The sequence below is a fragment of the Pinus tabuliformis genome, chromosome 9, assembly GCF_031772625.1.
Source record: "Pinus tabuliformis cultivar Carrire ecotype Pingquan chromosome 9, CPIR1, whole genome shotgun sequence".
Taxonomy (NCBI): domain Eukaryota; kingdom Viridiplantae; phylum Streptophyta; class Pinopsida; order Pinales; family Pinaceae; genus Pinus; species Pinus tabuliformis.
The window spans coordinates 1660813062-1660825251 of record NC_142307.1 but is presented as its reverse complement, the minus strand read 5'-3'; positions in this window follow the sequence as shown (position 1 = coordinate 1660825251).

Here is a 12190-nt window from a genome sequence, read left to right as displayed (position 1 = left end):
TGAATTGTTCTTTGTATCACAGAATTGGGTCAAGACTTCTTTTAACTTTCAAAAGTTCATATAAATTGTAAGTCATGCCTAAGTGGATTTGGTTTGCTCCATTTTCCAAAAAGAATTCATGTTTTCATGGAATACTTTATGTATCTACTAACTAATATTGTATTTGTAAAGAATCTTGTGTATTTTCATTGAATATTTTGTTGGTGAAACTCAATACTTAAATTGTCATTAAACAAATGTTCTAGTTTAGTATGGGCATACACATCAGTCCCTCTCCCTGTATTTTACCTAAAAAGAAATAGCGTGAGGTGACTTAAAGAAAATTATGATTCAATAATGTAAGGAATTATTTGTTTTAACATGGGTGGGTTGTTGAATTGGAATTCATATTTAATCATAGATTATTATTAATATATGGTTGTAGAATCACTATCAGATGGTTTAGTAGCAGATTTGAGGAAGTTACAAATCTTGAGTTTGTGAGGATCATGATTCAAAACTTCTCTTCATACTTATTATCCACTAACTCAATTTTTATTAGGCATCAACATTCTCCTTTAAGTCTGCACCAACAACTTATGACACTTATATACACACTATTGTCGATGTCAATGATCATGGTACCAGAGAAGCTTGCAGGCTTAACAAAAATATTCACAATGGATAAATATTTAAAAAAAAGAAGAAAATTTGTTTCTTTATTGAGTTTTTAAATAATAATAAAAGTACACGGAAATCTGATATAATCTGATATTATTCTCCTTTTACATGAGACTGTCACAGAGAAAACAGTTTCAGAGAGGACTGGAATTGGTGGAGGAAATGCATATTTTAACTAATATGGATTTCAAACTTATTAATTTCTTATTTTAAAACAGAGAAGAGAAAAAGTTCATTTTCTGGAGAATTTACTATGGCACATCATTCTTGTGCTCCACAACTAAATTTGAGAAAGATCTGACAGAAGTATGATTCTCCAATCTGAATAAATTAACGATTTTTCCTGAGAAGATTTAAAATCTATAGGTTGAGAAAAAAATTTCTTACAAGGATTGGAGCTAAATTTGAAAGGTTCTTATAGCTGACGGTTAAATTGAAAGGACTTCTAGCTTATGGGCACCTAGTCTATGCTTTGAATTGTGTTTCCAAACCTGTCATCAAAGTAGATGAAACCCGACTCAATATTGACTACAAGTGATGGTGGAATTTTTCCAAAAGGTTTCTACCAAATGGCTTAATAGATTCCTCTTTAAAACTATTTTGTTTCCTTGGCAAATGTAGCTTTCCTTCCAGCAAGAATGTTTGTATTGTTTGAGATACATATTCCTATATTCAATAGAAGTAGGTTGATAAATGGATAACGTTGCTGCCTAGATGAGGAGGCCTTGAAATGCACATTTTATAGAGCATATCAGTTTAAAAAACAACATCAGAATTTGACGATGTTTCGATGTTGAATTTGTAAATAAGGGTTTTCATTTCCATTGGGAATGAGGAGAGTTGAGATTATGTGATTTGGTTTATTTTTGTTAGAGACCATGCCTCTACTTTGTGGTCCCTAGACCATTTTATCCTCTCCAAATTATGGTTTATTTTTAGGAATAATGATGCAATATGAGAAGGAATGTCTAGCTAGCATTACTTTCTTTTTTCTCAAAACTTTGCAGATCATAGGCACCTTGTGGATACATATGGAGGTACAAAGAAGGTTGTGCGAATGATGACGGGTAAGGGCTATCCTTTCCTAGCTTCCTTTCATTGCACATGGCTTTGTTATGCTATAGAGAATCTTGAACCTAAAATGCCACAGTGATTGTATGCCTCTTTTGTGATGTCATGTAGCTTTCTATATTGCTTTCCACCGTCATCTTTCTCTCACAAACATTTCCTCATTTCTTGTACACTAAGATGGCCTCAACACTAGATACTGAAAGTGAATTTACATAAAAATGACTCCCTAAATTCTAACATGAAACCTAGGTTCTCCGGAAACGGAGGGAAAGCTTCCAACGAAAAATATTTGGGGCATCTGGTAGTTATGCTACGCCATGGGAGAATTGACGAAGCTCTTGGGTTGAATTCTAGCCATGAAATTTGTTGTAGATCTCTCACTGGCCATGATGGAAAAGGGTCAAAACATGTGGCACAAGGAAGTCCTTAGAAAATACCTTTTTTAGTCTACACAATTCTAGTTTTTGAATGTGAGTAGTTACTTCCAGAGTGAAATATCAAGAAAATGGATGCCAATTTCTATCAAAGCCACACCCTTTTGTAGTACATCTCATCGAACAATCCATTTTGACTGAAAGAATACCTTGAACCATGTAGTCCTCAACAACACGTGGAATTTCTAAGGACACACAAACTACTATAAACTAGTGTTGATGCTTCTCTGCCAGTCTGTCATCTAGGCAATAATCTATGTTGATGTTTGTGACTAGTCATTATTTTCATATTTTTAAAGTCTCATTTTTTTAAATGATTTTGGATGGGGTCCCCATCATTTCCATGACATTTTCTAAAACTTGGGCTTGGGGCAAGTCTCGATGCATACCCTGGACGTGGTTCCCTTTTCCTGCATCCCCACTGTCCAAAAGCTTCGTGGAACATTGTGTGCTATTAGTGAACAAAATGGTCAAAATTAATCATCCACGAGTCTTAGTGATCTTTGATGAGTACTAATAACCCCCTACACTTGTCCACTTTAACAAATGCACCAGTAACAACCGCACACAAAAATTATTCTCACAAAATTTGTGGAGTGAATCCTGTAAACATTGGTTTTAATTTTGAAGTTTACTCAATTTCAATACTGAAAACCATTTCTATTGTTTCTGGGGTCATGAATCTATCAATATTTTTGCAAAATACTACAAACCAATATCTGTTATTGTTGCCACGCAACTTCAGGTTGGCAATCGTATATCTGTAAAGTTTTTGCAGTTTAAAAATTCTGTTGAAGCATCCTCTAAACTTTAAAGCAATAAAACAAAACCAAAGTGAATGAAAATAATTAACACTATGTATTCTCTTCTAATTTGCAAGAGTGGTAACAAAGAAAAATTACGAAAACGGAAGAGCAACCATTGTATAGGAAATAAATATAGAGTATTCTAATATCTCATAGCTTTATAAAAAAACAAGAAAACAACAGAACAGTAGTATTTCTATGATATAGCTCTACAAAGAATTTTGCATTGTTTATTGGCCTTTAACGATTGTTTTCCTTGTATGGCTACTCTAGTTATTAGCCAACGTGTTTGCCACAGAAACTGTGTTCTGCATCCTCTGTCCATCTGTTTTGGTAACCTCAAAATGTGGCGAAAGTTTGTAGTATTTGTTTCTTTTGTTAATTAAACTAAGGTCAGAAGGTCAACCTATCTCATATTCTTTAATGTCATAACCAAAGAAGTACAAGTTGGCAAGTAATCGAATTTGTTCTGTACATGCAGCTAATATATTTTTACACCATTGTATTTTTAATTGCACAGTTTGAGATCTCTCCCGAAATCTAACTCAGAGTTAGAGTATCCTTTCCCAAATACATACCCGAAAGTTGGGACCTAAGAAATAGATTGTTTTGCCAGTCTATAAATACCTAAACTCGAGACAATGGACCCTCCTGTCCATTGATCGAGTCTGATCCCTTCGATATCCAAAGCACACCGATAGTCGTAGCTAGGAAAAAGGTCCTCTTTAAATAATAAAGAAACACAATGAAGAGCAGAGGTGAACTTTGAATAATAAATAAACACAATGAAGAGCAAAGGCATGAAAGCTTCGATCAAGTAAGGTCCTGTGTCGGGCAACCAAGTCAAGCCCTCAGAAACTCAATAGGTAAAGGTTGCTAGGGTTCAAATGAGAAGAAAGCTGCTAGGTTTCAAATGAGTACTAGGGTTCAAACGAGCAAAAGAAAGTGGGTTGCAGCTCCAAAATGCAACTCTTTATCTCTGCGCGTGAAGTGTAGCCCGATTTTTTCCCTCCGCTTGGCCAAAAGAATTATAAATAATACTTTAGGTTATATATATTTTTGTATCATATATTAAAACCCTTTAGGCCCTCATTATAACCTGAATATATTTGTTTTTTATTTTTCCATTTTTAATCCCCCAATATGAATCCATGTGATATAATATTGGTTTGTCGGTGATGCCCCCTTGTGAACTTGTAGATATCTCCCAACTATCTTTTCCTTTCCCATAATAGTAAGCCTTCAATCACACCTCAAGCACATGGATCAATTATGAACCTTTAGGTACAAATCAATAGTGTTATCACCAAAAAATAATCACCTAGCCGTTTCTAGCTAGGTGGATCGAAACACGCCATGTAGATTTAATTTTACCATAGTAAAATCGCTTACACTATTCAAAATAATTTAGTAAACTACCTTTATTAAGTTATTTTCTGATTTAAATAATGAAACCCATGAGAATAATTAGATAAATCATTACTTATTTAATTTCTCTATGGATAATTATTAAATCATTATTTAAATAATTGTTCCTTGTCACATTTGACTAAATCCCTTAGGAATAATTAAATAAATCACTATTTATTTAATTTTCCTTATTTATTTTTGCTTTCATTCCACAACAACCTCAACATGATCCTACTCCTATTGCAAAAGAAGTTGTCGAGGGGGGAAACTCCTAGAAGAATGGAACTAAAGAGAAGGTCCCCTGGGCACTCCATCTCCTCCTAAGCCACCAAATGCTATTCCTCCTTGTGCTTTGTGTGATGTTTTTTTTCATGCCATAAATATTTATCCTAAACTCCCTGGTGTTAAATATTTGATCCATGATACCTTCCCTAATTCTAACATTCCTAAGGTCCATGTCAACGTCCCTGAGTTAGCCAAGAAGAACAAATCGTTACGCACAAACCACCCATGTGATTTGTGTGATAATTATGGCCACTATTCTCATCTCTATCCACATCTCGAATATTTTCATAATACACTTCAAGTGCTTCACGAATTAGAGGTTTCTCATAGTGAGTCCACTTCCCCTCTACATGTGGATTCTGGTCCCATCCCTACACTAGAACAAGAGATCTCTCAAACACCAATTCTTTACCTTTCGTCATCCATGAGATTGATACCTTGGAACTTCCTTGATGTCTCCTATTTTGACTTGTTTCAACCTTGTTTAATGAATAACCCAGTGTCAACATCGATATATATTGCATCTACATCTCATATGCCTTGAAACCATTACGATGCATATGTGAACCTTTTCTCTCATGAAGACGCTTCGGTAGAACTTTGCCGTCATGTGGTCCTTCTTCCTCTAGTGCTCCCATCTTGCATTGTGATGAAGGCATCATTGAAGCCATGACCACCCCTAATTATCCTTGGGATGATATGCACCATCGTACATACTTTCTTCCGCAACAAACCCATGACCAATATGATGTGGAGTCCAAAGACTTCATTCGTGGTGAAGTCAATTGGTTTAAAAATCACATCCCTATACCATAGGCTTTTGAAGAAGTAAATATGGCTAATATTTCCCCCACCATTAAAATTAACAGTTCGAATAAACCAGGAATTGAAGAAACATTATCTTGGGGGCACAGTGTACTGGAGAAGAAATTGATGCTTACACCAAGTTATTTAAGGAATTTCGTGTTATTTCCACCTGGTCTTACTCTGAAATGCCTGGAATTGATCCCACCATTGTTGAACATCATATCGACACTTGGCCTAATGTTATACCCATTCAGAAAAAACAAAGCCCTATCCATCCTTCCAAACGAGAATCTATGAAATCTTAAATTAATAATCTCAAGCAAGTTGGTTTCATTTATCCCATTGAATGCACCACAGGGGTGTCTGATCCTGTTCCTAATATCAAGAAACAACACATCATCTGTGTTTGCATAGACTTCTGTGATCTAAACAAAGCTTTTCCCAAAGAAAAATTTCCCACACCCTTCATATGCCATGTCATTGATGAGCGTGTGGGGCATGAGTTCCTATCCTTTATGGATGGATTCTTTGGATATAACTAGATACACATATGTTATGTCGATTACCTTAAAATTTCTTTCACTATTTTGTGGGGAAATTTCTCTTACAAGGTCATGCCTTTCGTTTTAAAGAATGCTAGGGACACTTTTCAGTGTGCCATGTCCTACTATTTTCACAACTTGGCTCACGTTATTCTTGCATATCTCAATGATCTCACCGCTTGTTCCAAGCTTCAGCCACAACACCTTCACAATTTGTGTACCATGTTTATGTGATGTCACAATTATAACAATTTCCTCAATCCCCTTAAATTCGTCTTTTGTGTTCTTGCTGGCCAACTTCTGGGCTCCATTATGTCCAAATATGCTATCATTCTTGACCCGCTCAAAGTTGAAGCCATCCTTGAACTTCCTACTCCATGTACCCTTCGAAAATTACAAAACCTCCAAGGTAAAGCTAACTTTCTTTGTTGTTTTGTTCCTCACTATGCCATCATGGCGCATGGATTCCTTAGACTCCTTCAATCTAGCATTCCATTTGCTTTTGATGACCAAGATCAACAATATTTTGATGCCCTTAAACATGCTCTCACTTATGCTCCCTTGATTATTCTGCCTAACTTTGAGAGGGATATCATCTTGTACATCTCTACATCCAGGTATTCGGTTGTTGGGGTCTTCATACAAGAAGATTCTACAGGTATTAAGCATGTCATATACTATGTCAATAAGAACCTTAATGGTCCCCCTGTGTCCTAATCCCATGAAGAAAATCCAGTGTTGGTTATCATGTTCTTTGTTCAAAAGCTTCGTCATTATATCCTAACGCGTACCGCCAAGGTTGTGATCAATTCCAACCCCATGTATTTCCTATTGATTCAACAGATCATTAATAGCAAGTACACTTGTTGGATCATTATCCTTCAATAATTCGATCTTGAATTTGTCACACCCAAGAGTAAGAAAGGTTTCGCCGTTTATCCCTTGCCAGGGACAATTTTAGGCGCTAATATTCACCCATGGGCTAATTTTCCATAGTTTTTCCCCAAAAAAGGTTCGCTAATTTCCATTTTTTTGTAACAACGATTCACCCAAATTTTATAAAATGAAACTATTTTACCCTAAAAATCGCCAGAAAATTATATATAGACTATATAAAAATATTATAAATTTGAATATTTTTAGAAACATATCTCCAAACATGTTATAGAACTCATATCATGGACTAATGGGATTCACCAAGGTTTATAAGCTTTAATATAAATTTCCATCCTTAAAATTCTCCTTGTGGATCCTTGCTCGACTCATCTTTGAATTTCCTACTAGGTGCACCAGGTCCACTAATTAATGATGATCTTCCAGATGAACACTTTTTCGCCATTACCTCATATGATCCTTGGTTTGGTGACGTCCTTACCTATTTACGAACCATGAAATTCACCACCCCACCTCACTCATGATGATTGATGACATATCTGAGATCAAGACCCTTTCTACTTGCCCATCAATGATGATCTTTATCATCACGGTGCCAACATTGTCCTTCATCGTTGTCTCACCCATGTTGAAGTTGACTAATTGCTCAATGCTTGGTACAGTGGTGCTTGTGGTTGTCACCTCTCCAAAATGGCCCCTACCTAGAAAATCATGTGTGTTTGGGTACTTTTGGCCTTCTCTCTTTAACGATTATATTGAGGCAGTCAAACATTGTCTAGATTTCCAGTTATATGCCCCCAAGGCGCGAGCTCCACCTACTCCCCTCCATCTAATTGTCACATCTAGTCCTTTTTATAAATGTGCTATTGGCTTTACGGAGTGTAAACCCCCATTTTCTAATAACCATAAAAATATTATCATGGATGGCGACTATTTCACCAAATGGGCTGAATCCATGCCAACGTTCAATAACACTGTGGCTACTGCAACCCTCTTCTTCTTTAACCATGTTATCACTCAATTTGGGGTTTCGAAAACATTGGTCTCTCACCATGGTTGACACTTTGGAGATAAGATCTGGCATGAGGTATACTCTTTGTTGGGCTTCAAACATCAATATTCATTGTCTTATTACCCCCAAGGAAATGGCCAAGTTGAATTTATCAATAAGATCCTTAAGACTATGCTTCAACGGATGGTGAATAAACACAATACCAACTGGAATTTAATGTTCTTCCCTACTTTGTGGGCTATAGAAATTCTATTAAGACCGTCACTAAGTTCACACCTTTCCACCTTTTTTTTGGAGAGGAGGTAGTTTTACCAATTGAGTGAGAAATCCATTCCCTTCACTTTGTCATCGAACTAATCCCGAACACCCAACCATTAGAAAAATGACTCATCATGCTTAAGCACACCACTGAAGAATGTCATGTTGCATTGCAAACCATCAAAGCGACCAAAAAGTGCACCAAAGATGAGTATGATTGTAAAGACCACTATCGTACCTTCCATAGAGGACACCTTATTCTTGTTTATGACCAATCTCATGTTGCCCTCGGTCGTAGGAAGTTTGAACCATTATGGCTAGCGCCTTATGATCTGATTTTGAAACTACTTGAAATTTGTTTGCAAGGTATTCAATTCAGAAATAAACATATTTAAAAGCTTCCCATGTCTTGCAGAAATGAAACACATGAACTTTTCAACTGATTACAACCCATTTAAGCATAGCAGAATTATTTATTTTTACTGTTTAACACATAAAAACGAATTTGTTCTGCAAAATAAACCAACCACATATGCACAAGAAGTTGATAAAGCAGTTCACCCCCTCCAGGGCTACGTCTGCTGGGTCCAAAGCCTCCAAATGGGCTTGCCCTTGTTTTTATTAAATGCTCAAATTGAAAATACAGCTGAATAGAAGCATTAACAGGAGAAATAGATGGTAGAAATGGATTCAGAACACTTGAGTCCTTCAGGATTGACTATTGGATCACCTCAAATGGATACCTGCAACCCTGTACAGTCTTCCCAATACTGGCCCCTGGTGGCTCCTAGAACTTTCACGGCTCCAAAACGTATGCAAATGACCTCTGATGGCTGTAATACCTGCACCAATGGCTTCAGAAGGTCGAAATTATCCAAAATCAAAAAAAAATTCGTCCAAAACCGACTTTCTGGGCCAAAGTTATGGCCATTTACTCCAGACTGCCAGTTTCCCTTAAAAAACTCAAGTTATCTTTAGTTGGCGCCAGTTAGGCCCGCCAAATATGGCGGGTCCGCCAAATATGGTGCGCTCCGCCAAACTGCCTCCAACAGAACCGCGGGTTTAACTGTGAGTTTAATCCTGCATGTGAGCGCACATCATGGGCGGTTAGGTGCCTTGGATTCCGCGCCGAGGTTTTGAACTGACCGTTTGGGTTAACTGCCTGTTGGTTCCCGCGTTAACCGGGCATGTGGCCACGTTCCCGTTTTGCTGGCGGTTGTGGTAACGGTCATGGCTTAACCCCTGGGTTCCAGCTGTCGGTCACGTGGTAGGGCTTATGCATAGGGGCTGGCCCTTATGGGCTGGCCCCTTTTTAATTCCCGCCCAAGCAAAGTGAAACCTTTTCAATAATTCGTTTGCCCCACCATTCAACGGATATGCGTGTGGGCTGGCGGTTAAAGCGTTCGGCTTTTTCGGACGAGGTCGTGGGTTCAAACCACGGGACCTCCACACAAATTTTTGAAACAATATGCGTTGCACATTGCTTACGTCACCCAGGGCCACATTGCGGCCTTCGGGCCTGCCACGTGGCAGATTCGCATTGGCCCGTGAAAAGGGAATATTCCTTGGAATATTCTTTTTTTAATTTTTTTTTTTTTTTAAATCACATTTTCTAATGTTCTGGGCAAAATATTCTTTTGGCCATATCTCCCTCATACAGCGACCGTTTTCCAAACCGTTTGTGGCGCCGGAATCGAGAGGACGAGCACTTTCCAGTCGTTTAGCTGTGAACCAGTTCTGAGCACTTTGAATTTTGAGCATTTTTACAATACCTAGGACTTGAGCACCTGATCACGCCTCCCCATTGGGAAGCTTTTGGACCCCAAAAGCCTTCAACTACCTGTTAAAGAGGTGAGGGTACAGCTCCCTCACTCTGTCCACCTCCATCCACTTTGCCTTGTTCGGTTTGCTGCCTTTGAAACCAACCCGAACATAATCTACACTGCCCCTCCTTGAAGTGCGTGTCCTTCTGTCAAGGATTGTATCTTCTTTCAGCTCATCTAAAAATTCTGGTGAGAAATCTTCTATAGATGGCATCTGAACAGCACTTTCATGATCAGCAATCAAAGGAGGTTCATACAAACGTAAGTTCTCCACATTGACAACAGAATACATTTGCATGTAGGAAGGCAAATCTAATTGAAAAGCATTATTTCCAACCTTCTTGAGGATTTTGAATGGACCATAACGAATAGGCTTCAGCTTTTTACCTTCTCCTTGCATCCTTTCCTTACTAATGTACAGCCATACCTCATCCCCTTCTTGAAACTTGTGATCGACTCTATGCTTGTCGTGTCTTTCCTTGTACTTGCTTTGACTTTTCTCAAGCTGTTCTTGAATTTGCTGATGTATTTGCTGAATTCTTTCAATGAATACCTCTGTAAATGTGCAACTGTTTTGCTCACACCAAAATGGCCAGCAATAAGAGAAGAATGGACTTCTCTTATGACATTTATCCTCTCCCCCTGTGGTATACACAACTTGCCCAAATGAAACAACAAATTGTTATGCATGTGATAATCATTTTCCTCTACATGATTCCCTTTACTCAAGTTAGCATACACATCTTTAAAGTCATCATCAGATGCATATTTTTCTATGTAACTATCATGTACAATGGAATCATTCTTAAGTAAAGTAACAGCACCAATAATAGGCCTTGAAAGCATATCAACAACCTTATTCAAAGTACCTTTCTTGTACCTTATTACCAAATGGAACTGTTGCAAGAAGCCCATCCATCTGAAGTGTCGTGACTGTTGTAACTTGCTTTGTGATTGCAAGTACTGTAAGGGCTGATGGTCGGTATGTATAACAGTTTCTTTGCCCATCAAATAGTGTTTCCACTTTTTGACGCTTTGTACCAACGCATACAACTCCTTATCATATGTAGGATAATTTACAACAGCACCATTAAAAATTTCAGAATGAAAAGCAATAGGCTTACCATGTTGTAGAAGAACTGCACCCATAGCATAATCACTAGCATCAGTTTGTATCTCAAATGGCTGTCTCAAATCCGGTAATGCAAGGACTGGAGTTGAACTAATCTTCTCTTTCAAATATTCGAAAGCTTTTTGTTGCTTGCCTCCCCATTGGAAAGCATGCTTCACACTTGTCACTGCATGCATAGGAGCTGCTATAGAAGAGAAGTTAGAGATAAACTTCCTCCAATATTGAGCTGCACCCAAAAAACTTCTTACCTCTGTTATGGATTTGGGAGTAGGCCACTTCACAATAGCCTCAATCTTAGCAGGATCAATTCTCAAAGCACCTCCTCCTACTATGTGTCCCAAATAAACCAAAGAAGTCTTTCCAAATTCACACTTTGACATTTTAAGAAATAACTGATTCTTCTTCAAAACATCAAGTACTTTTCTAACATGCATGACATGATCTTCTCTAGACTTGCTGAAAATTAAGATATCATCTAAGTAGACAATAACGAAATCATCAAGAAAAGGACGCAAGACATCATCCATTACCCCCATGAAAGTTGCAGGTGCATTGCACAAACCAAACGGCATCACAAGCCACTCAAAGAGTCCTTGTTTGGTTTTAAAGGTTGTATTCCATATGTCACTTTCTTCAATTCTTACTTGATGATATCCACTACGCAAGTCTAACTTAGTGAAATATCGAGCATCTTTCAGCTGGTCTAGCAAATCATCTATCCTTGGGAGTGGGTAACGATTCTTTACCGTTATCTTGTTCAAGGCCCTGAAATCAACACACATACGCCAAGTGCCATCTTTCTTTGGAATCAATACAATCGGTGACCCACATGGCGAAGTACTTGGCCTTATGAAACCCTTGTCCAACAAGTCCTTGATTTGCTTCTTTATTTCAGCATTCTCCATAATAGACATGCGGTACATGCCTATGTTTGGAAGAGGACAATCTGGATGCAAATGGATTTCATGCTGAATCTCCCTCTTAGGAGGCAAACCTATTGGCTCCTGAAACCTCTCATGATATGCATCAACTACATCATACAGATCTGACTTAAGT